Genomic DNA, 23,018 nt, shown 5'->3' with positions numbered 1-23,018 from the left:
GAATCACCTGAGTCATCCTTGGGCTGTGGCACACTTATCCCACACATCTTGGCATTTGCCAAATGTTGCCATTAATCCCAGAATGACAGCCACTACCTGATGGCTCATCGTTCCTCTCACGGTAACTGCAGATCACCTGGAGCCAAAAGCCCCAGATCTTTTGCTTTTAGTTTCTATATCCTGGCGAGGCAAGTACAAACAGCATTGTTGGTGTCCCTCATACGGGCAAGAAAAGCAAGGACAAAACTGTGTTACGTGACTCTCCCCACATATGCAAATAGGGAGTGGCGGGGTTACAATAAAACAAAGGAGTTCTGACTCCCTGTTCAATTCTGTTTGGAAATTCGTTTTTCATGGTCTCAATGAGGGGCCGTTGGTTCATTAATTTTCACCACAAACACTATTGCGAACCATTAACTGCCTGTACCTTAAAATTTTTTTTAACGTTTATTTATTTTTGAGACAGAGAGAGAGAGACAGAGCATGAATGGGGGAGGGTTAGAGAGAGAGGGAGACACAGAATCTGAAACAGGCTCCAGGCTCTGAGCGGTCAGCACAGAGCCCGACGCGGGGCTCGAACTCATGGAGCACAAGATCATGACCTGAGCTGAAGTCCGATGCTTAACCGACTGAGCCACCCAGGCGCCCCTGCCTGTACCTTAAATAGCTGTGTGTGCATGTGTGTGTATGTGTGTGTTTCCCCTGCCAAGCAAGACAATGTGGTCAGTGGGTAGAGAGACCATTGGGTTGGGGACCAGAAAAGCTGGGTTTTTGATGTGGCCACTGCCAAGATGGGGGGCCTGGGAAGTCACAACTACTGAGGCTTTCATTTCCTTATCTGTGAAATAAAGAGAGCACATTTCTGATTTGGGGTGTGTTTCAATATCTTTAACCCTGGATCTATCCAAATAAAACAATTCAGTGAGGTTACCTTTGCCTAGTAACTAAGTATCATTCACCTGGCTAGTCCAGATTGTTCAGGTGGGTTTATTGCTTTATTGATTTTTAAGTTTTTTGTTTTTCTTTTCTTCTGAGTGACCTGGCCTGTTCTTGGTACAGAATTCCATTCTCAGGTTATAAATTCCTTTAGGACAGCAATGGCTAATAGGTTTCAACTTGAGCGCCCTTCAAGTCAGTGAGCAATGGCTGTTGGGAGTTCTGTGTGAAGGTTTCTGAGACCATGTTCTAAGGCTCCATGGGATAGTGGTTGGTTAGCCATGCCTGCAGTGGGCATGGGCTGGGGAAATGGGGAGGGTGAGGGCTGTATCTGTGATAGCAGTGAGGAATTTGAGAGGGGCAAGGGGAACCATGCCCCTTGTGCCCAGAGGCACAGAGCTCCTTGGAAGTAAGAGCTGGGATGGGAATCCAGGCCTCTTCCCTTCAAGTTCAGGTACTTCCCACCTGGTCTCCCTCTTTATTGGTTGTTGGCAATCAGGTGCTTAGAAGATGCTTTTTGATGACAATGACGACGATGATGATGATGACACTAATGGCTGTGATAGCAGGTTCTCTGCCCGCGCAGTTGTGTGTACTCCATAGATGTGTTTCTTCCTTTCTGCAGGAGAGAAGAGCGTAACCCTCGACAGGAGATGGGCCAGGTGCCTTTCATAAGTGTTCCAAAGGTTCATGTCCTCCTTTCTCCTCCTGGCCAGTCCCAAGAGAGACTCCTGAAAGATAATGCCTTGCACAAGTGACAGGTAGCAGGTGGAGAGGATCCGGAGGGGAGTGGAGGGCAGGGGGACAATGGGCCAGCCTTCTTGGCCTCACAGAGGGGCATCTCAGCGAACAGCGATGGCCTGTGGCCTTCCAAATGGCAAAGGCACAGTCCCAGCGAGGTCCACTGTGGAGGGGCTCCCCGCCCAGATGGACCTGCTGTACTGTGAAGGAACATTCTGTGTTCCTTGGCTGGCAGTGAGCAGTCAGCCTATCAGCCTCCCCTGACTGCACACCAAGGGCCCTGATGGCTTCCTCAGGGGGCACCCTGGAACTTCTGCCCGGAGCAGATGCCTGGGCTTTCTGTTCCCACAGAGCAGCCTTGCCTGGGGCGGTCTATCAGTCTTTCTCCGCTGGGAGGCAGCCACCTGTCCTGAGCTGTGCATGGAGCCTCCTCACAGGGCCCAGGAGGGAGGATGCTGCCTGGGTGCAGGTGGTCTGGCTCCAGGCATAGGAGGCTGGGGGCCCATCCCGGGCCCTGGAGCCTGAATGCCCTTTTGTTTGCAACGAAATCAATCTACCCTTTAAAAAAGCATCCAGTGGCCAAAGTCCCAGGTAAAAAGCTGTGCTGCTGGGGTGGGGGCAGGAGGGGCAGAATTCCTCAAGCTCTGTGGGCCTCAAACCGTCTCCAGGAAAGGCCTGGGCCTGGCTGGCAGTGTAGATGGGATTCCCCCCAACACACACACCTCTCTTTGCAGGCAGGTAACTCCACAGTGAAGAATAATAACCAAAGCCATGTCTCAGAGCTTTCAGAAAAGGGGCTCTGGATCCTGGCTTCAGGTTTGGGAAAGGCCTGGGTTTCCTGGAGCAAAACGCCTTAGAGTCCACCTCCGGACATCCTCTCCTAGGATCCTCCTTAGGTCAAATGCAGGACCCACCCAGCTCCCACCTGACTCTGATGTCACAAAGTAACAGCCTTCACGGGCCCGAGGCTGACTGGCCAAGAAGTCCAACGATAAAAGAAACCCTGTGGGTACTCACACTCCAAAGTGCCTTGTCTTTCTCCTGCAAGACTATTCCTTTCTTTGCCACCATCGGTTTACATTCTTCAATCAAGGAAGCCCCAAGAGGCCAGAAGCCTGCAACACACGGTATGCTTATTTCCATAGCAGGATTATCGCCACAGCGTTAGTAACCGAACATAATTTGGGTCCTGAGGGAGTTTACTGTCAAAGGTGAACTTGTTCTCCATCGGCGGAGACATGGCCCTAAGTTTCTGTCTCCAGGGATTCCATGGAGGTCCTTGCGCGGCAGGAGCAAACACGCCATTGTTTAGGCTAAGCTGAATCCCCGCAACCTGAGCCATCCTTACTCTCGAGATTGGATATGGACATTTTTGGAAGGATTCCTGATCCAAGCGACCATGTCAGAGTTCTTTCTACACCTGGCCTTCTTTCATGCATTTCTCTGCATTTTATTGCAAGGCAGAGGCTGTCCCTGTGCCTATAAACACTCCCTGCCATCCTCAGGAGGAAGGGTCCTCGGACAAATAAGTGAACAAGGTTTTATCGAATACTACGTTCCAGGCTCTGTGCCAGCCTCAGGGAGTCCTGTGGGTCCTCAAGAGGACTTTAGATATGGGGGCAGGGGGAATCAGTATAAAGTGTTACAGGTGACAAGTTAGAAGTAATTATTGTGTTCAGTGGGGAGGGCACAGAGTAGGAGCCAGTGTTTCCTCTGTGGGTAAGGAGATGAAGGGAAGAGGGTGGGAAAACTTCCCCCCCGACCTGCAATTGTTTTCTTTTTTTTTTTTTTTTTTTTTTAAATTTTTTTTCAACGTTTTTTATTTATTTTTGGGACAGAGAGAGACAGAGCATGAACGGGGGAGGGGCAGAGAGAGAGGGAGACACAGAATCGGAAACAGGCTCCAGGCTCCGAGCCATCAGCCCAGAGCCTGACGCGGGGCTCGAACTCACAGACCGCGAGATCGTGACCTGGCTGAAGTCGGACGCTTAACCGACTGCGCCACCCAGGCGCCCCTGCAATTGTTTTCGAAATGAAAGTCACAACGTGGAGCTCTTCTGTATACTCTTAAATCTGCGTGCCAGGCTTCAGGCCTCGTGGTCCCGGATGTCTGCCTGCCCAGCCTGGTGGGGACCAGCATCTGGGGCATGGGTCAAGTTCTCCAAGTTCCAAGAAGATGGGTAGGACAAGATTGTCAGTATCCTAATTTCCCACAGTGGGAGGTCTATTTGTCCCTAAGAGAGCATAGCCGTCTGAGGAAAGGCCAGTCCTCTGGCATGGTCTTGCCCAGGAAATCCCAAACAGATGTTTTCTTCAAAAGGAGCTACGTTTATTTAAGAAATACTCTAAGTTCGGGCTACAATCAATCAATCAATCAATCAATCGAAGAAGCAACCCATGCATAGCCACAGACCTGAAAAAGGCCCAGGAAATCCAGCTAGGTTTGTCACCGGGCCACAGAGTTGTGATTTCACATGGTATGGCTAAGGGAAAACAGCTGCCCTGAGCACTTCTGGGCCTGCCTCACATCATCAGTGACAGTCTGGGTTCTCCATGCACCCAAATGCATGATTGCATTCATTCACGCACCCTATCCAGCAGAGTTACCATAGATAGTTTCGTTACATAGCATATATATTAACATGGAGAAAAATGTCTACACCACAGACAATAACTCACAGCTAAGGACCAAAGACGGCTTCCAGAATCCTTACCTTGCCAAGCTCACTGCTCAGTGTGGATGCAAAGAAGCTCAGTTCTAACACGAAGTATCGGAATTGCAAGGTCAAAGGAGTTCAAGGAGCATGCTCTCCTTTTTGCTATTTGTTATTTTATTTAATTTAGTCTTCCCTGTAGCTTAATGTCCCTGCTCTGGGCAGGCTTTGGGAAACACACATCTGCTCATTGCAATCTCCGAAAGCACTTAGAATTTACAAGCCTTGCACTTTGGTGAAACTCCGTGCTCTTCTAAGGAGCCTCTAAATCAGTCTCCACTAGGGGTTCTGAGGTGCCTTATTATGTCCAATTCGCTCTCTATCCGGATCTTAATGGGATGTGTGAAACCTTGGTGAGGCAGTGCCGGAATGTTTAACGCTCACTGCCCCTTGGTTACTCTGGCCTCCCCTAGACAGAAACTCTTTGTTCACATAGCCCCATCATGTCTCCCCAGCAGGTGCCATCCACGGGGCCATAACATCAGGGACACAGGTTGCTACATCTCAGCAGCCACCAGGTAGAGCCAGGAGCAAAACCTGCTTTTGTTTTTGCTTACTGAAAACCGTGATCTGAGCTGTGTGCTGCATTAAAAAATAATTCGCGAGTTTAAAAGCAGTAAACTATCCATGGCCACAGGTTACTTTTAAGACATGCTCTTTTTCCTTGAGGAAGCTGCACTATCGGTAATGACTCCAGGAGGGAGAGAGGGAGGGAGAAGGGTGGGAAGCAGACCAGGGAGGGGAGCTCCCGCAGCAGTCACTTCAGGCTATAATTTCCAAGCAAAGAAAATGGCTGAGCTGGTTCAGATCCCCTCCAGCCTGGATTGCTTTGCTCTTCAGGGCCGCAGGGCTCACTGGAGCACAGCTCAGCACCTCAGTGGGTCAGGCCTTCTCCACTCTGCTGGAGGCTTGTCCCACATAAACAACAGCGCCCGTGCCTGACATCTGGTTTTAGGCTGCATCATTATCTAGAATCCTAATCTGTTCAGAAGGGATGCATTATACTCAGCTGCCTGCATTATGCATTTACACGGTCCCCTCCACACGGCAGACACTGCTCTAGGCACCGAGACCTCAGAGGTGAACCCAACACGGTTGCCGTCATCATGGGGCTGATGTTCTTATGGAAGCAGCCAGACAAGAAACAAATAAACACATTAATATATAATATAGCAGCTGGTAGTGATCTGTGCCATGGAAAGCATAAAGCAAAGGGGAAGGCTATGGGCTGCTCTGGGTGGGGTGGCCAGGGAACGTCTGCTGATGAGGCGGCCCTTTGAATAGGGAGTCCTGAATGGAGAGCATTTCAGAAGGAACAGCAGGTGCTCAGCAAAAGGAAGAACCTGGCAAAGAGCACGGCAGACACTAAAACCAGCTGCTACTGTTAAGTGCTTACTATGTACGTAATCGAGCACTTTACATACACTATGTGCTGCTTTAATGCATTGTCTCATTTAATTGTCACAACAGTCCTATGACCCAGGTAGAATTATTCTATTTTACAGACAGGAAACAGAAGCTGAAGGACGACTTAATTTGCCTCAGATCACATAGTTAGGACATGGCAGAGTTGAGGCTTAAGCCTGGGTCTGGTCTCAGTCCAAACACGCATGTTCCTAACCTTTAAGATATCGTGCCCTATGCTGCTGTAGTGGAGAGCACTCCCAGACCCACAGGGTTTAGTGTGGAGGAAATACTTTTGACTGCCAGCTGCATGGAAGATGCTTTGCTCATCATGCAAACCGCTTTCTTGTATGATTGTTTTCTCTCTTAGAAACATTGTCCAGACAAAGTTGCTTTTTGGGTGGTCTCTTGAGTCTTTGCTGCTTCTCTATTCTCTTTTTTTTAAAAAATTTATTTATTTATTTTTGAAAGAGACAGAGACAACATGAGCCAGGGAAGGGGAGGGAGGGAGGGAGGGAAGGAGGGAGGGAGAGAGAGAGAATCCCAAGCAGGCTCTGCGCTGACAGCGCAGTGGGGCTCGACGCGGGGCTTGAACCCACAAACCCGTGAGATCATGACCTGAGCCAGAATCAAGAGTCAGACGGTTAATTGACTGAGCCACCCAGTCGCCCCGCTGTTTCTCTTTTACAAGGCAAGTGTGGTTGCTACCAGGATGCCCACGAATGCCACTCTGGTTCCCACCTTTATTCCCGGGCTTCCTAGGGGTGCCACAAAGTTGCAGTGCTCTTTCAAGAACCTGGCATGTGGAGCTCAAAAGTGTAAGACTGCTTTGTTCTTACGTTAGCCCTGAGATCAGAAGTGATTATCAGAGGACAGCCATCTTGGTGAATGCCTCATCTAGCAGAACCACATGGACACAGTGCGGTTTGGTAGAAAGAATACCAATTTGGAATCAGTAACTCTGCAATTTTGCAGAGTCAGACCAAAAAAAAAAAAAACAAAAAAAAAACAAAAAACAAAAAAACATCTGCCTGATCCTGAGCAGATAAATCAGTAATTTTCTCAGAGCCTCAGAGTCCTCATCTACAAAACAGGAATGATCATGCCTACTTCTTTCTACCCTTTTCAGCAGTGACAAGAGAGTATCCCCAGGAGAATATGCTTCTTGTGAAGGAGCTCCTTCATCCTTCCCCAGAAGAGAAGAGAAAACACAAACAAAGAGCTTGGTGTGGAGCTCAATTCCTGTCTCCTAGATGTGAAAAGCCTGAAGGCTATAAAATCGCCCTGGAATTCATCCACACCCAAACAGTAGTTTTGTGTGTTGGCTCTTCTACTGCCTTGGGGAGGCAAAGCAAGGTCACTGAAAGATCTCTCTCCAGGGGCGCCTGGGTGGCTCAGTCGGTTAGGCATCTGACTCTTGGTTTTGGCTCAGGTCATGGTCTCACAGTTCCTGGGATTGAACTCCGCACTGACAGTGCAGAACCTGCTTGGGATCCTCTCTCTCCCTCTGTCTCTGCCCCTCCCCTGCTTGTGCTCTTTCTCACTCTCTCAAAATAAATAAATACACTTTAAAAAATCTATAAAAAAAAAAAAAGAATAACTTTTAAAAAGACAGAAGTGGAATTGAAAGCACCCTGAGTCCAGATGAGTGAGAAACCATCTCAATAAACACATTTTGGATTTAACAAGCCCAAAATGACCCCAAATACAAATATGCATGGGGTAGCTGTGGATGTGATTAGTGGTTACGGTATGGATTTTAAGCCAATCCCTTTGAGTTCGGAAGGTGGCTCGGCCACTTACTAGCTATGTGACTTCAGGTGACTTAATTGCCATCTCTGTACCTTTATTTCACCCTTTGTAAAATGGAGAATAGTAGTACCTACCCCAGATTATTATGAAATTTAATAAGCAAACGTGCACACACACACACACACACACACACACACGCGCGCACACACACACACACACACACACACACACACACACTAGTCCCTGACAAATTAAGCAACATTTAAGCTTTGGCCATTATTATGAGGAACGGACCAGGTTTAGGGAGGAAAATTCCAGGCCGTGAGAAAGATGCTATCACTTAATTATCCAGGGAACGGCATTCCCTAGGGAAAGCAATCCAAAGTGTACCAGGAAAGGCCACTCCGCTCCGTGGCTGAAGATGCGTGGTGACTCTTGGTTGGGTGCGGATGAAAGCGCCGCTCCGGTCCCGGAGAGTAGGAGGGATGTTAAGTGTATGCTGCATTGTCGTTAATTAATTTCTCAAGGGCTGCAGTAATCAGGAGGCTCATTAATGTGTTTCAGCCTGCCTTTCATTTAGAGAACGAACGAGCAGTAAATGTAAATGCAGTGCACTTAGAAACCTTAGAAATCGTTCCGTGCTGTAGTAGGAGGGGGGAAACCCTGCTACGTCTCTAAGGAAAAGAAAAAACCCACAAGGGCTTCTTTAATCACATGAGAGAGGAACAATTCCAACCCAACAGCAGCAGAAGCTCCCTGTGGCTTTTCAAAATATTATCATTTGGACCTGGTTGTCCCTTTGCTCTTGTACAATGTTTAAAGATGCCATGCTCTATCCATATTTATACTCTCCCCAGCAGGGCGCTTAATCCTGACAGGCAGATTCCAGGGGCCAGGGCTTGGGTGAGCCCCTGCAAAGGATCCGCCCTAAGCTCACAGGGATGCATGGCGGAAAAGGTCCCCAAAGGCCCCCCCTACTGGAGGCTTAGCTGTTGTGTCAGGTCGGGGGCACAGGCCAGTGGCTTCTCTAATTCTTCGAGGCCAACCTCAGGGTCACATGTGCCTTCTTCACTCTAATCTTGACCTCCCCTGAGGAGATGTTTGAAACTGTGCCAATTCCTTCTCTGAGTAGTGAGCATGTTTCCGAAGAGCCCTTTCACGGACCTGGACCTCTTCTTCCCCAGCTATTCCTAGTAAATAAATAACGTGCGTAGAACCGCGCCTCCCTGATAGGAAGCCCTCTGTAAGTGTTTATTATTCTCATTGTGATTCTTATTGTTAACTGCTGGCAGACAGCGAGCCACGGGATTTCGGGGATTCTGTCCCTCCATTTTTCCACACTGGGCTTCCTCATAATAACTGCTGTACAGGTGGTCACAACCCACCATAGCATCTTGGATTGTGACTTAGACCTCCGTCCTCCCTCTTTCCCCATCCTCATCTTTAATCCACTTAGGTCGGTAACACCTATTCTCATTTTTACCCTCCCCCAGTGTGCAGAAGAGGGCCGGGCCTAGGTCTACACGGCCTCTCTAGAGTAGGACATGTCTTCAGTGGGCATGGAGGTTAGCCCACGGAAAGCAGAGGTTCCCATGGAAAGGGATGCCAAGTAATCTGTGACACACCACGCTCCTCCCTGGGAGTCACTTCACACCCATATAGCCCCACTTCCCCCTACCCCTATCTCTCCCAGGGGAACCTGAACATAAGACCCTCACTTGGGACCCCAACCAACCTTTCCTCTTCAGTTCAGTTCAACAAGCATCTATCAAGCACCTATTATGTGCCAACCTCTCTGCCAAGCGCTAGGGATACAAAATGAATAAGACACGTCTCTATCCTTAGGGAGCACAGAGTCTAGGGTTCAGTCACATCCAGAAACGCCACTGCAATAAATGGAAGCACAGAGGAATCTTCCTGAAGGAGATGGGGCCTGACTTGGTCATTAAGGACAAGAGTCTGAAGGAAACGGGTGATGGGTGCAGTTTTACAACTTATTTGCTCCTTCCAGTACTTGCCCAGAGGGAGCCTCCTGAGAACACTGAAGAGTCGAGCCTTTATAAAGATCATGGTTTTATACTCTGGTATTCCAAGATGTTCCCGGCCGTATGAGATTCACGTTGCTCCTTGGTTAAACGAATTCGATAACGGGTATCTAATCTTGAGATATGGGGTCGAATGTTTATAGGGTGAAAATTTCAATCTCTACTTTAGTTCCTAATCTATAAATAGAGTTTTTACTTCTCTTGAAATTCTTTCTCTACCATGAAGCTTTCCTATTAACAAGGGTTTGTTGCTGCCTCCTGCCCTTTACCCCCTATCATGCAGTGCCACAATTGGGAACATGCCCCAGCATGTCCTCGGAGGACATAGTCCTATTTATACACGTGTGGGTCTATATCCCAATTATGGCCTGGACCTGGGTCAGCTTCTCGGATGCAACATGAATCATGTTACAACATAAAGAAGAATCTTAGTTCCAGGCTTTGACATAAATTGGGTCAAGGCTGAAGCTCAAAATGTTTATTGCAACATCTAGTTTTAAACCCGAATCATGTTTCACTTTTAAGATTTTTTCCACATTTTGGGGGCCCTGGGTGGCTCAGTCAGTTAAGTGTCCGACTTCAGGCTCAGGTCATGATCTCACGGTCCGTGGGTTCAAGCCCCGTGTCAGGCTGTGTGCTGACAGCTCGGAGCCTGGAGCCTGCTTCAGATTCTGTGTCTCCCTCTCTCTCTGCCCCTCCGCTGCTTGCACTCTGTCTCTGTCTTCCAAAAGTAAATAAACATTAAAAAAAATTTTTTTAATAAATTAAGGTAGAACGTCAGGAAAAAGAATATATGCCACAAATAAGAAATAAAAAGCAGATACTAGACTTAAATCCAAATACACTGAAAATTACATTGAATATAAAGAGTCTAAACATGCCAATTAAAATGTAGAGATTGTCAGGGCACCTTGGTGGCTCAGTCGGTTAAGTGTCATGATCTCACAGTCTGTGAGTTCAAGCCCCGCATTGGGATCTGTGATGATAGCTCTTAGAGCCTGGAGCCTGCTTCAGATTCTGTGTCTCCCTCTCTCTCTCCCTGCGCCTGCTCACACTCTGTCTCTCTCTCCCTCCCAAAAATAAACGTTAAAAAAAAATGTAGAGATTGTCATAGGGTGCCTGGGTGGCTCAGTCAGTTAAGCACCTGACTTCGGCTCAGGTCATGATCTCACAATCCATGGGCTCAAGCCCCGCGTTTGGCTCTGTGCTGACAGCTCGGAGCCTGGAGCCTGCTTCCAATTCTGTGTCTCCCTCCCTCTCTGCCCCTCCCCTGCTCATGCTCGGTCTCTCGCTCTCAAAACTAAGTAAACATTAAAAACATTAAAAAAAGATTTTTGCTACATTTTAATGATTTTTCTAAAGGTGAAATAAAACAAAGGGTAAATTGCTTACACATGCTCTACATCTGGTAAGTTCTCAGTAACGTTGCGTATGTTCATTATTATTAAGAGATAGTTCTGCTGAGGACTCAAGTCATTAATACCTCTAGAGGTGGACAGAAATTTATCTGCTATGAGAAATAAGCTTGGCGTTTTCTTTATGTATATTACGTTGGTCTCACTGAACTCTCGTATTGTTCTTTAATGTTTTGTGCTTACATCTGGGCCTCCTAATTAGACTAAAAGGAGTGTGAGGGCAGTGATCTTAGATTTCTATTTTATTTCCCTCACAGCACTTAGCACCATTCCTTGCAGATAGCAGACACCCAGTAAATATATCTCTATGCGTTGATTGGCTCTACAAGGCTCTCCAAATGAATATTAAAGTACCACATATAAAATATAAAATACCATAATAGTTGGCATCATCTGCTCCACGGTCCCTTTCGTTGTCACTGCTTCTCAGCTCAGGAAAATGAGTAGGAGGAGGGTCCTGGGTGAGGTAACAAATGCAGAGGACTGTAAACTATCCCGGCTGACCGGTTCACACACCTCAGCTTCTCACTGTGTCTCTTTCTCACACTATCCACTGTCCCTGCGGGCTCCTGATCGTCGCTGACCTCCAGGCTCCCGGGCACCAGATGCGGCACCAGCTTATTGCACTAAGGTGCAAACGACTTCTTCAAAGTTCAGGAGAAACCCTGGAGAGGCGGCCTGCCTCCTAGGTCACCCGCAGCAAGCCAGGGCAAACTGGGTTGGCTCCGTCCTCCCTTTCAAATAATAGGCCATTCAGTCTTTGGGAGAGAAGTGAATCAGCAACCCCAGGGCCATTCTAGCGGCCCAAATGGCTGCCAGCTGGACAACCCGCTTCAAACAACCAATTAGTATGAGCACCACAAGTTGATTTGAGCAAATCCAGGCAGCTCTCCGCGCAAAAACTAGAAGGGCCCACATGTCCGCGTGGAAAATGAAGTTGTTTCACCTTCCCTGGCACGGTTCCACTCCAAGGAACAAGCTTTATTTCTCTCAAAACTTGGCTTCCCTTGACTTGCCAGATGAAAAATGATGTGAAGTTATTGAAATCATCTGCTAAGGGAAATGAATCCAAGCTCAGTGAAAGAGGTTTTGCTGCCAGCCTGTCTTATAAGCAAAATAGAACGGTGCCACCAGGTGAAGACAGTGATTATTTCAATGAGCAATTGTATTAGATGTAGAAGGTAATGAGGAATAAAGATGCTGGACCCAGCCCAATGGTTTGCTACATATGCTTCTCTTTCCTGTTCTAAGGTAGCAAATGAACGGAGTGAGTTCAGCTGTGGGGTGATAGAGGCTTCCCCCAATGTGGACTGACTCACAATTCATCATTCGCTGCCCGATGAAGAGACAGCACAACCCTGGGGAATCCGCAGACGTGAGATGCCAACAGTGCCTGTCCCACCCTCGATCTAATACTGCCTCTGGTACACAGTGACCCTGGAGGAAAATGGCAAGCCGTGAAGTAGGATGGTGGTTAGGGAAATGACAATTGACAGACATTTTTAACTTTGTTGCTGAAATGAAATAAGGAAATCCCAAGGATCTGGAGTATTTTTGTTCAACTTCATCTTAGGCCATTCTTTTGATTTTAAATAAATGCATTTCTGGAATGGGAGGAAGGAAAAGAGAGGGGGTGGGACATAGAGTGACAGCAAGGGCCACCTTGTTCTGGGAAGACATCGACCAAATTGGGTTAATCTGGCAGAACAGACTGAGGCAGCTGATAGTCTTTTTGCAAATGTGGCACATTTGAAGTTTCTGCTTTGATTAGTGCCTCTCCGTGTTATCTGAAAAGCCTATCGCGAAAGCAAAAACTGACAGTATTTCAAGGAGTAATTGACAATTCCTTGATTAGAGTGAGAGATTTAACACACATTTCTTAGTAATTGATAGATCAAACAGCCAAAAATATTCAGTATAGTTATAAAGATTTTGAACAACATAATTAACAAGTGTGATGTGAAGGACTTATATAGAGCACTGCACTCAACCACTGGAGAATACACTCTCTTTCCCAAAGCACATATTACATTTATGAAAACTGATGATGAATTAGGGCATAAAGCAGTACCAAATTTTCACAAATTTCAAAGAACCAGTGCTATAACATTGCAACACAATTAAGTTAGAAATCAGTAAAACTTACAACGTAAAGTCTCTACACATCTAGAAATTTAAAAGCACACTTAAAATCCAGAGATAGAAAGCAGCTTGTGGTTGCCAAGGGCTGGCAAGAGAGGGGAATGGGAAGTGACTATTTATTTAACGGGTACGGGGCTTCCTTTGGGGGTAATGAAAACGTGTTGGAACTCGATAGAGGTGGTGGTTGTTACAACACTGTGAGTGTACTAAATTGTACACTTCAAGTTGGTTATCTTTGTATGGATTTCCAAGTCAGTAAAAAAAAAGTGCTCGTTATCTCCGTGTTTAAATCCTAACCAAAGGATACATGGGTGAGACTTTTTCGGGCTTTATACCTATGACATGTACATTTTTCTGTACAGTATGTATATATGTTTATATTTTCTGTGTTATGCTTCAATAAAGAATTTAAGAATGAAAAACATCAACTGAACGAAATAATATTATAAAGTTTGAAAAATAAGAACTGCATGACACTATACCCAAAATTTACGGTAAGCAGTGAACTCACTCAGATCGGGGAAATAAGATGTGGCAAAGGGTGATGATGAGGTCTCCAAAGTACACATAAAAGAAGACACACAGCTTTAAATGTTTCTTTGGAAAAAGAAGAAAGGTTTAAAATGAACAAGAAACGCATTAAATGTAAGAAGGGAGAAACTAACAGAATGTTCCCAAAGAACGTAAAAAGATGGAAATAATAGCCTTAAAGAAACAGATAACAGATACAATAATGATGATCAACAAAACCAAACACTGGGTCTTGGAAGAGACTAACCCCTGGAAAGATTGAATAAAGACACAAATAGGGGCACCTGGGTGGCTCAGTCGGTTAAATGTCTGACTTCGGCTCAGGTCATGATCTCAGTTTGTGAGTTTGAGCCCTGAGTCAGGCTCTGTGCTGACAGGTCAGAGCCTGGAGCCTGCTTCGGATTCTGTGTCATCTTTTATTTATTTATTTATTTATCTCTCTGCCCCTCCCCTGCTCATGCTCTGTCTCTCTCTCTCAAAAATAAATAATAAACATTTAAATAGATATATGTAGAGAGAAGGCATATATAATATTAGGAATGAAAAAGAAGAATACACAAAGATCACAAATATAATAGAAATATAAGATAGAAAAACCTTATGCTAATAACTTTGAAAATGTACCTTTTAAATGGAAATTCCCCCCAAAATACTTACCAAACTGACTCTAAAAGAAACAGGGCGTGCCTAGGCGACTCAGTCATTTAAGCACCCAACTCTTGATTTCAGCTCAGGTCAAGATCTTACAGTTTGTGAGTTCAAATTGGGCTCTGCGCTGACAGTGAGGGAGCCTGCTTGGGAGTCTCTCTGTGCCCCTCCCCTGCTCATGCTCTCTCTGGCTCACCCTCAGAAACAAACAAACAAACATTAAAAAAAAGAGAAAGAAATAGACTGCCTACATAATCAGTAGTAGAAATCTTCCCATGAAAGAAATCCTAGGCTTTGAGAGTTTTACTTGTGAGTTCTAGGAGACATTTCAATTACAGCCTCAGATTATAACCAGCACGTTAAATAAGTAGGATTCATGGGATGCAATCAAATAAGTGGTTGTCTCCTACTGTCCCTTTAAATCTTCTCAGTGAAGGTAATCCTTCCCCTGACACTGGATGAAAACTCAGGCAAGCCCCTTGACTTTTAAGGTTATTAATGAGTAATAGAAATGTCTCTATTTACTTATAGACACAAACCCAGACTCAAATTAGTAACTTAAAATGACCAGTACAATATAAGATAGGCTTTCGGTTTAAAAGTTAGGATTTCTCGGGGCGCCTGGGTGGCTCAGTCGGTTAAGCGGCCGACTTCGGCTCAGGTCATGATCTCGCGGTCAGTGAGTTCAAGCCCCGCGTTGGGCTCTGTGCTGACAGCTCAGAGCCTGGAGCCTGTTTCAGATTCTGTGTCTCCCTCTCTCTGACCCTCCCCCATTCATGCTCTCTCTCTGTCTCAAAAATAAATAAACGTTAAAAAAAATAAAAATAAAAATAAATAAATAAATAAAAGTTAGGATTTCTCTTCCCCCAACTCAGAGGCTGTGGCAGACTGACCACCTGTTTTGGGGGAAGGAAATGGAGTCAGCGTCTTCTCTTTTTCTCTCCCCCTTTCTCAATCACCCCCACCCCTACCCCACCACCACCACTGCACCATCTATAAGTCAGGGCCCAACAAGAGACTGAAAATATACCAGCAATTTGAGAAAAAAATTAATGTAAAAAATTAACTAAACAGAAGTCACTAACCAGGTGACTGATGAGACAAGAAGAAACTTCTAAGGTATCTTTAAGTGTCACGATTTCAACAGCAGCTACCATCCCCAGGGCTAAGGGAGTGAAAGAAAGATGTTAGCATTCTTGAAACTTCAAAGCATAGACAAGGAAGCCTGCAGGGCTGAAACTCTGGACCCTGAGGAGGAAGTGATGCTTGGTTGGTGCTGGTGTGTCTGAGCTCAGAGAAGGAGCCCATGAGGCCAGACTCAAACTTTGAAGAGTATGTGGCCCTGTCCCGGGATAGAAGGGGTGGATGTGAGGAGCCTGGCCTTACAAGTCTTGTTGAAACTGTGAATGAACTGGCTGCTGTCATGGGAGGAACTGCCCCTGATGGGGTCAGAAGCTGTGACACTCACAGGGACCAGACAGGAAGGAGGCAGGGAGGAGCACAGCCCTTCTGCTCCGCCAGCCCTCCAGTCCCCCTCCGGTACCTTGAGCAGCAGAGCCCAACAGGGAAAAGTTGGCAAAGCAGAAATGTAGTTTGCGGGGCTGTGGCCCTAGCATCACAGAGCAGAGAATGAAAGGGTGGGCTTTTCCTAAATGACAGACCCCCATTCCCTGACTGCTGTTTCTGGTCCTCTGCAGGTTAAGGAGATGGAGAAGGAGGAGAAGAGAAAGTCCTTACCTAACTGGTACTGTTATCAGTGTGCTTTGCTCTCTCTGGACCTACTGGATATTTGAAGCGGATTCTCTCTCTCATGGAGGGCTTTCGTGTGAACTTTGCAAAACCTCTTTTCTTACCCCATCACTGCTGATTTCCTTTGATCTAAATGAATACACTCTATTCTGGGCATTGCTTATTAACCCCCATTTAATGCCCAGAAAAGCAGCATCCAGCTTCTCCTGTAATGAAGCCTGCTCACCTCTCCAACTGACCCAATTCTACTTGAGACCATATAAGATGACCCCGTGCCAGCTCCTTTGTGTGCATCTGGCTGTACTTGAGCCAAGGAAACACTCATGGATTCTTTGCCCAGGCAAATCTGGGGAATGCAGACTGACTCAAGCCCAGGCACACCTTTCTTTCACTCCATCGGCAAAGCAGCAGGCCAACCCCGTTGTTGCTTCCTGTGTTTCAGATGAGAGCCAGACACAGGCCCCCCTAGACCTGCCTCACTGCAGAGGACTAAGGGGAACTACTGAATCCCTCTTCAGTTGTCTCAATTCATAACAGCAGTGTTTGCCAAAGAAATTTTCTTGCAAAATTTCCATCATACTCCCTCTCTCAAGCCATGCACATGCTTGAGAGGATGAGGGGTGGTTAATGTCAAGGAACTAATTCCTAGATATGTCTTTTGAAAAGGCATCTTGGCTTACCATCTCACTTTGGAAGTTCGTATCTTGAATCTTGGTGCTTCAATTACAACTGAATCTTAAATTCTTCCAATTCATCTTATGCGATTAGTATAACAGTGATCCTAAAATCAAACAAAACAGAACTAGAAAGGAAAATTATAGGTTAAACTTAATCATAAGTAAAACTGCAAAAAACAAACTATTCTAAACAACCTATTACCAATCCAGCAGAGCACAAAAAAGATGACCCATCATGCTAAGTTAGGTTTATCCCAGGAATGCAAAGTTGGGTTAATTTACAAAAACAATTAATTTAATGTATTACATTAACAGATCAGATGAGGAAAACATTTAATCATCTCAGTAAATGCAGGGAAAGGTATTTGAGTAAAAGCATCCTGATTTGTGACAGAAACTCTGAAGATTATTATGAGGAAGGTAACTTTTTGACAGGATAAAAGCCAAAAGCAAACACGTATAGCAGGTATGATCCTTCATGGTAAAACTTACGAGCCTTCCCTTTAAAATCAGGAACAAGTTGAAGACGCTCAATGCCATTGTTATATTCAACATTATTCTAGTGATTTTCATGACTAAAACGTAAATAGGAAAATAAATAAAAGGTATACAAATTGGAAAAGAAGGAATAAAGCAATCATTATTAGCAGATTGATATAGTTGCCTATAGAGAATATTCAAAAGAATCTATAACCAAATTATTAGAATTGAGGAGCTAACTTAGCAAAGTGGCTAAGTATATAAAACCAATTGCATTTCTAGACAGCAGCCATAAAAATTATAGTAATGTAATTTAAAAGATACCATTACAATAGAAACAACACTATAATAAAATAAAGGGACCTTTATGGAGAAAAACATCAAAGAAGACCAAAACTAACAGAGAGATTTACCATGTTCACAGGTAGAGAGACTCAGTATAAATATGTCGACCTTCCCCAGATTCAATGCAACTCAAATCAGCATCTCAACGGTTTATCACAGACCTCATTAATCCGATTCCAAAATTTACACGGAAAAGCACAGCCCCACGAAGAGTCAAAGTACTCAGATACTCTTGAGTAAGAACAAGGTTGTGCACGCCTTTGTGTGTGTGTGTGTGTGTGTGTGTGTGTGTGTGTGTAAGATGGGGTAGATCTGCCAAACAGCAAGATTGATAAATCGACTTAACTACGACAATGTGATATTACAAATGGGATAGACAAATGGATCAAAGGAGAGAATGGTAAGCCCAGAAATGGATCCATAAATATATGAAAACTGATCTACTGGCACTCTAGAGCAGCTAGATGGCAAGGGAATGAAGTGTTCAATAAACAGTGTGGGAACAAGAGTTTATCCATATTGGAAAAAAGAGATATTGGATTCCTCTTTCACATCATATATAAACTATAATCCAGGTGAAATGAAGATTTAAAAGTGGAAAGAAAAACCTTAAAAATTTCATGTGTCGGGCACCTGGGTGGATCAGTCGGTTAAGCATCCAATTCTTGGTTCTGGCTCAGGTCATAATCTCACGGGTGGTGGGATCAAGCCCTGTGTCACGCTCTGTGCTGACAGCGCAGAGCCTGCTTGGGGTTCTCTCTCTCCCTTTCTCTCTGCTCCTCCCCCACTTGCATTCTCTCAAAATAATTAAATAAACTTAAAAAAATTTATGTGTCGGGGCGCCTGGGTGGCTCAGTCGGTTAAGCGTCCGACTTCAGGTCAGGTCACGATCTCGCGGTCCGTGAGTTCGAGCCCCACACCAGGCTCTGGGCTGATGGCTCAGAGCCTGGAGCCTGCTTCCGATTCTGTGTCTCCCTCTCTCTCTGCCCCTCCCCCCTTCATGCTCTGTCTCTCTCTGTCTCAAAAATAAACGTTAAAAAAATTTGTGTCAATATAGAAAAATATACTTTTTAATGTTTATTTTGAGTGAGAGCATGTGCATGTGAGCAGAGGGAGGGGCAGAGAGAGGAGAGAGAGAGAGAATCCCAAGCTGGCCCCACACTGTCAGCACAGCCTGATGTGGGGCTCAATCCCATGAACCATGACATCATGACCTGAGCCAAAAACAAGAGTTAGACGACGCTTAACCAACTGAGCCACCCAGGTGCCCCGGAAAAATATTTTGACTTTAGGTAAGGAAGTATTTTCTAAACAAGACCCAGAAAATACAAACCATAAAGGAAAAGATTGATAAATTAGAGAAAACCAAATTATAAATTTCCTTTTATCAAAAAACACTGGAAAGAGAGTAAAAAGGCAAACTAAAAATTGAGAAGGTATATTTGTCATGCATAGAATTAACTAAAAATTAGTATACAGGATCCAGGAAGAAGACCTAAAAATCAGCAAAAACCCCACAAAGAACCCAGGAGAAAATGAGCAACAGGAATGAAAAGCTTTTCACAGGAGAGGAAACATGAATGGCCAATCAATATACGAAATGTAGCTTAATTTCATTAGTAATCAAGGAAAAGCAAAATGAAATCACAGTGAGAGACATTTTTATACCTACCAGACTGGATAAAGCCTGAAGATTTTAAGTAGTACAATGCGGTCTTCAAAATACTTGTACTGGGTGATACAATCACTTTGAGGAAAACACTTACATCTAGTGTAGTTGTGACAGTCCATGTCCTCTGATTCCTAGGACTATGCCTTAGAGGAACTTCTGCACATGAGCATCAGATGATATGTTTGAGCCAGCACAGTGTATAGTAACAAAAAACTGAACACAACTCAACAGGAGAAGAGACAAATCCACTGTGGTAGATTCAGAAAATGGTTGTAACAGTAAAAAGGAAGCAACTGCATAGCTGAATTTCAGAAATAGAATGTTGAGAGGAAAAGAATACATGAAAGATGGCATTTTAATACACTTGGAAAACAAGCAAAGCAATATTTTGTTTAGGGATACATATACATATGTATATGGTAAGCTATAAACTCTATAGCAAAGGGATGATAAAGCCAAATTGAAAAGCAATGATTATCTGTCAGGGAAGGGACATGGGGCTGTGGCTGGCAAGATAGTGTTGCCAGATAAAAAGAGGGGTAACTTTGAATTTAAATAATGAATAATGTTTTTAGTATAATTATACCCCAGATATTGCATGGGACATGCTTCTACTAAAAATTATTTATTGTTCATTTGCAATGTAAAGCTAATAGGGTGTATTTTGTTGTTGTTGCTTGTTTGTGGCTAAATCTGGCAACCCTACTCAGAGGGAGCTTCAATGACATTGATAACATTCTATTGCTTAGGTTGTGTGGTGGGTTCATGGCTGCTCAAGTTATGGTATGTTTTTGTTTTTTTTTAATTTTTTTTTTTTAACGCTTATTTTTGAGACAGAGAAAGACAGAGCATGAACAGGGGAGGGGCAGAGAGAGAGGGAGACACAGAATCTGAAACAGGCTCCAGGCTCTGAGCTGTCAGCACAGAGCCCGATGCGGGGCTCGAACTCACGGACCGTGAGATCATGACCTGAGCCGAAGTCGGCCGCTTAACCGACTGAGCCACCCAGGCGCCCCATATGGTTTGGTTTTTTAAAAGCAGACAACAAACTTTAAAGCAAGGCTGCTGCTGTCCACAATTCCACTTGGTGGATCCAAAGCTTTTGCTAAAAAATCAGCAATAGCGAGACCGAGGTGTCGAGGTGCTGGTCCTCCGTGACCACCTGAAGATACATCAAACTTCTTGTGGCTGGGCTTTCTCCTTACTGCTCACCATGCTCCTGTTGGTCATTACTTCACCCCCACGCTGCCACTAAATAGAGCTGTTTGGCTCAGTTAGGTAGGGTATCCTACCATCTTCTTTCCATAGTGTCCATAAGTGCGGGGTGTTACGCAATGCATGACCCACTTTAAGCTCATGCTCCAAGCAATAAAAGAGTTTTTAACCATCAAAGGGCCTTCTTATCTCCCCAGTTCCTCAGAGAAAACATCAGAAAAGAGATCACAGAGAATATCCAGATTAAAGAGGCTATTAGTTGCAAAATCACTTGCCTAGTCCCATGGGGAGAAGCTTACTGGAGGGAGAAGAACCTTACACAGAATTTAATTGATGAAGACTCAATATGTGAAGACTCTTCTTGAAGCAAATGCATAAGCAAAGGGTAAAGACTGCAAAGAAGACTAAGGACCCCCAAATAAAAGTAGAACACACCAGCACAGCACAAACAGCAAGGGTGCAGGGTGGGGGTGGAGTGCTCAAAACATACAAAAGAGATTCCAACTGGATGTGTCATTAATGAGCCCCAGGACCGTGAGCAGCTGTTTGACTCACTGTTGTATTCCAAGTGCTTAACCCAAAGACTGGCTTAGAGCTGTCCTCAATAAATGTTTGTGGGTGGAATAAATGAATGCATAATGAATGAAAGAAGTAGCAAGGGGAGCATTAAAGATTATTATCAGATTCGTAGAAAGGAGGAATTAAAAAGTCACCTCAGAATCTGCTGATTCTCATATATTTCTTACACAGGCACACCTCAGAGATATTGCAGGTTTGGTTCCAGACCACTGCAATGAAATGAAATTTGCAACAAGGCAAGTCACATAATTTCTTTGCTTTTCTAGTGCACACAAAAGTTATGTTGACACCATCCTACAGTCTATTAAGTGTGCAGTAGCATTATGTCCAAAACAACAATGTGCATGTCTGAATTAAAAAATATTTTATTGCCTAAAAAATGCTAACCATCATCCGAGCTTTCAGTTGAGTTGTCACCACTGATTACAGATCACCGTAACGAAGAAAGTAATAATGAAAACATTTGAAACATTGCGAGAATTACCAAAATGTGACACCGGGACACGAAGGGAGCAAATGCTCTTGGAAAATTAGCGCTGACAGACCTGCTCAACACAGGGTTGCCGCAAACCTTCAATTTGTAAGCAGAGAAATTACAGTATCTGCAAAGCTCAAGAAAGCCAAGTACAATAAAATGAGGTGTGCCTACAGATAGGCATGTAAACCGCTTATGGCTCTCGACACAAAGTGTAGATTCATAAAACCTGAATAAAAGAACTGATTGAAACCCACATATCTATCCCGGTCAAAAATCTAGTGTCTGCAGTAGGCAGAACCAGAAAGCAGTTCCCAACAGAAGCTCCCTTGACTAGGCCTGTTCCTGTCTGGGTTTGCTTAGTCACCCTGACACCATGGTTTTGTACATCTCTGGTTCCTTCTGGCTGACCCTGAGGGACGGTGGCCAAACTGCTGATACTTTTCCTACTGCCATCAGGTGCTGATATACGGTCCTTCTCCATCAGTTCTTGCAATGAACCATTCATGCAATAAACATTTATAAAGTATGAACCAGGTGCTGTACTAAGCCCTGGAGGCTTAGAGGTGGTATTTAATGAGCACTTACTAAGACAGTCACTGTGTTAATAACATTGCTTAAATTATCTAACTTGCAGCCCTACGTAGTAGGTACTGTTATTACCCTATTTTATAGATGAGGAAGCTCAGAGGTGAATAAGACAATGTCCATGGCTTCAGGAGGGAAGACGGACATTTGCCCTCCACCATTCTGAGCATTTTCCAAAGCGCCATGGGAACATAGTGTATAGGTGACCTGAGCTGCTGTCCCTAACCCTCTGTATTAGCTATCTAGTGCTGCATAACAATATCACCACCCAATGAGCAGCTTCAAACGACACCCATTTATTTTCTCACATCTGTGGAATCGGGGTCCGGGCACAGCGTAGCTGGATCGATCCTCTGCTTCCAGGTCTCTCGCGAGGCTGCGGTCAGGCCAACAGCCAGGGCTGGGTTCTCATCTGAAGACTTCCAAGCTCCTGTAGTTGTTGACAGCATTCAGCTCCTTGTGGCCTGTCACACTGAAGGCCTCAGGGTCTTGCCGGCTGTCAGCTGTTACCTGCCTGCAAGTCCCTGCCAGTTGCCCTCTCCATAGGGAAGCTCGTAGCAGGCAGCCTGCTTCCTCAAAGCCGGCCAAGGAGAGGCACTCCTAGCAACAGGGGCATTCTAGTCTATGTAACAATCTAGAAGGGACATCCTATCACCTTTGCTGACTTATATTAGCTAAAATGAAGTCACAGGTCTGGCCACAGACCTGGGTGGAAGGGGCTTACAGAAAGATGTGAACACAGGAACCGCCGTGGCGTCTTCCTGCCTTTTGTTCTTCCTCATCTGCCCAGATTAGCGGCCCCTCCTATCTGCCTCCAGAGCTACCACAGGTGGCTGTGCCTTCACCTGACTGCAATGTGAAAGGCACCCTACCCCCCTCCAGGGTTGTGCAGTGCACGCTTTCCATGACG

General features: G+C 45.1%; 1 long non-coding RNA gene across 1 annotated transcript; it reads right to left on the bottom strand.

Annotated features, from left to right (window-relative positions):
* Positions 1–479: 479 nt before the first annotated feature.
* Positions 480–22,780, bottom strand: LOC144617080 (uncharacterized). The gene is made up of 5 exons (XR_013557100.2): positions 22,417–22,780; positions 16,758–16,858; positions 11,383–11,464; positions 2,695–2,792; positions 480–1,667 (listed from the first exon to the last, which is right to left on the bottom strand). It is a non-coding gene; the product is annotated as an uncharacterized LOC144617080 (long non-coding RNA).
* Positions 22,781–23,018: the final 238 nt, after the last annotated feature.

Source organism: Panthera onca, chromosome C1 (assembly GCF_046562875.1).
Source record: "Panthera onca isolate mPanOnc1 chromosome C1, mPanOnc1 haplotype 2, whole genome shotgun sequence".
Taxonomy (NCBI): domain Eukaryota; kingdom Metazoa; phylum Chordata; class Mammalia; order Carnivora; family Felidae; genus Panthera; species Panthera onca.
Note: the sequence above shows the minus strand (reverse complement) of the source record. Positions and strands in the feature narration are given on the sequence as shown.